General features: G+C 28.8%; 1 pseudogene; it reads right to left on the bottom strand.

Moving 5' to 3' along the window:
- Nucleotides 1–1,367: 1,367 nt before the first annotated feature.
- On the bottom strand, nucleotides 1,368–1,486 carry LOC120622639 (uncharacterized; annotated as a pseudogene).
- Between the last annotated feature and the right edge of the window lie 2,183 nt (nucleotides 1,487–3,669).

Below are 3,669 nucleotides of genomic sequence, written 5' to 3'. Positions count from 1 at the left end.
ACCTCATTTTCATCATATTTTTGAATATAGATAACAATATTTACTATATAAGAATGTTATGATAAATAAATGAATTTAGGCCTATAACCTCCTCAGGGGTGTCATAGACACAGCAAATATCAAACATGTTAATTTTACTACATTGAAAGACTAGGGTAATTACTCATTTTTATAAAATCTTCAATGCTAAATTAAATATTTTATATTTAATCTTATATTAGGTGGATGATATTTGTTGAAATAAGTTTAATTAAGCAATACTTTGGCAAAATAGTATTGTATGCAATCTTATATTTTTGTACATAAGAATTTAATGCTGTATAAACTTGTATGTCCAAACAAATGTAAATTGTAAATATATTTTTTAAGACGTGGAAGAATATTATTCACATGCCACTTGATTTGCTGGCAGTTATTTCCAAAAGAGCAATTGGATTTGTTTGACTTTTATGCTTAGTTTTTATGAAATAGCTATAGAACTGGAAAAAGAAAGCTTTCTAGCTGTCATTCAAATCTTCCTTAAAAATTAATTTAGGAATCATGATATTCCTGATAAATATTTTTCTTTAATGGATTTATACTTATATTTCAACTATATATATTTTTCAAATAAAAGTATTTGACATGGCATCAAATCATAAAATGTTACAAATTTGCTTCTAAACTGTAAAAAAAGAGGGACATACATTTTTTTAAAATAGTCACTAATCTCACTATTATTCTTCTGTTTTTAAATAGTCTCTGTTTTAAAGTTACATTTCTTAACTTTTACATTACTCTCTCAGGAAAGTAATGTAACATAACATTTAATTTATTACTTTTTTCTTTGATAAACTGAAATTATATCCCTTACATTAGAGGTAGTTTCAAAACCTAACTCAATAAAATTTTTATATTATCTTATTTATATTAATAGTTAAGTGTAGCAATAATTATTACATATATGTGGAGTTATTTTATGGATATGCTAAATTAAAATTTTAATATTTAATTTAAATACTTGTTTTTCATTTAATCATATTGGGAAACTGATATTTCTGAAGTGATTCATATTAAAATATAGTAATAAATTTCTCTAGTACATCATAGTTGCTCCCCAATAACCTTCGAACTTTGAGAAAAATAAAAAACTTTTTGCATATATATTCAATAATTGGAGTAAGCTTTTGCAAATAAAGTAATTCCACTTAACATACTAGCTCTAACATATACAAAGTGTCACTTTATTGAATTTTGTTTGGGGGTATTTAGTGAAATTAAATTATTATCTCTCTCTTTTTTTTTTTTGGCTAGGCATTCCTTGGTTGACCTCACAGATTGCAAGGACCTTATCAGCTTATAATCTCTTATTTTTTATTTATGTTTTACACCTTCAACACCTGGTCTTCCAGGGTGGTCTCCCATCCAAATACTAACCAAGCCTGACCCTGCTTAGCTTCCGAGATCAGACAGGATTGGGCTTGTTCAGGCTAGCATGGTCATAGACTCAAATTATTATATCTTATCAAAAAGATTTAAAAATGTATGAAACAGAAATGTTAAACATATAGAATATCTTCTTCAAATATAAAGAGGATATGTTTTGTGTGTTTTATCTTTATCATAAATTAAATAAAAAATTAGATATAAATATCAAGGAATGAATTTTTTAAATTACTAAATAAAATATTTAAAACTGAAAATATATATGTATATGATTTTTTTTGGTCAAGTATGTATTGTGCTCTTTTTGTCTAAATTTGATCAAGAAAATGAAACAGAGAATAATCTTTGCATCATTAGTTATATGGTCTGATCTTCTATATTATGGGTATTTACCAAATAAATAAAAGAAAGAAAGCAAAGCAATAAAAATGTTTTACTGAAAAAGTCTGAGACCTGAGATATGGAAGCAATTTTACCACTTTGTCATTATACTTCCTCACATTTCTCAAAGTAACTAGCAAATTTAAAGCCTTATGCAATGTCCCTGGGCATTCAAATCCATTTTAAAACTTATTTTTTAATTATTTAAATTATTTATGCCACTCATTCATGGAAGAACACAAGTAGAAAACTCAGAACCCGCAACGGAGATACCCTTCAGTAGGTGAATGCATAAATAAACTATTGTGTATCCCAATAATGGAATTCATGCTAAAAAGAAATGATTTATTAAGTCCTGAAAAGACATGGAGAAAACTTAAATGCATTTTACTGATTGAAATAAACCAATCTCAAAAGACTGTATTATTCCAAATAAATGACTTTCTGGAAAAGGCAAAACTATGGAACAGTAAAATATCAGTAATTGGGGGAGGGGAAAGGATGAATAGGAAGAACACAAAGGATTTTCAGGTTAGTGAAAATATTCTATATGATACCAGATGATGAATACATGTCATTATACATTTGTCCAAACTCACAGAATTTACAACACAAAGAGAGAACTGTAACCCTCATACGCTGTTGGTGGGACTATAAATCGGTAGAGCCACTATGGAAAACAGTCTGGAGGTTCTTCAAAAAATTAGAAACGCATCTTCCTTTTGATCCAGCAATTGCACTTCTGGGTATTTATCCGAAGAAAATCAAAATAGTAATTCATAAAGATCTATGCATCTCTATGATCATGGCAGCACTATTCACAATAGCTAAGATATGGGAACAACCTAAATGCCATCAACAGATGATTGGATAAAAAAGTTAGGGTTCATATATACAATGGAATATTACTCAGCCATAAAAAATGAAATACTACCATTTGCAATGAAATAGATGGACCTAGAAATTATTATGCTGAGCAAAATAAATCAGACAGAGAAAGATAAATACCATATGATTTCACTTATATGCAGAATCTAAGGAACAAAAAGAACAAACTAATCAAAAACAGACTCACAAATGTAGAGGACAATCTGGCGATGGCCAGAGAGGGTGGTGAGGGTGGTGGGGGCAGGACTGGGAGAAAGTGGTAAATGGTTAAAGAAGTACAAATTAGTAGTTGATAAATGGTCATGGGGATGGGAAGCATGGCATAGGGAATGCAATAATGTAATGACTATGTGTAGAGCCAGAGGAGAGAAAGATAATCAGGGGGATTGTTTCACAAACTATATAAATGTCTAAACAATGTACTGTATACTTGAAACTAATAATAATAATAAAAGAATGAACTGTAATGTAAACTATGGACTTTGAATGATAGTGATCAGTCATTATAGATTCATCAATTGTAACAAATATACCAGTCCGATGGGGGATATTGGTGATGGAGAGGTTATGCATATGTAGGAGCAGGGAGTGCATGAGAAATCTCTGTACTTTCCCTTCAATTTTGTGGTGAACTTAAAAATGCTCTAAAACATAAACTCTTTAAAAGAAAACCTCAAGGACCCTGGATAATTTTGGACCTTAGTGTAATGCCTAAATTTCAAACACAAGTTAATTTTTGTTTTGAAAATAAAAGCAAGGGACTGATGAAATATGGTTAAAATAAATAAAATTAGAAAATTAAATAAAATAATCAAAACTAATATTTATTTCCAGAGTAATATATTTTCCATAGCTCTCATAGGATTTTATTCATCTTCTTTGCAATTATGAGTGTATTAAATATGTTAATCATCAATAAAAATGGTTAAAATATATTGTGAAGGACATAGCATAAAATAGCCAATTATTATTTAG

This window comes from Pteropus medius, unplaced genomic scaffold (assembly GCF_902729225.1).
Source record: "Pteropus medius unplaced genomic scaffold, Ma_sr-lr_union100, whole genome shotgun sequence".
Classification (NCBI taxonomy): Eukaryota; Metazoa; Chordata; class Mammalia; order Chiroptera; family Pteropodidae; genus Pteropus; species Pteropus medius.
This window is presented reverse-complemented; position numbering and strand designations above follow the sequence as displayed.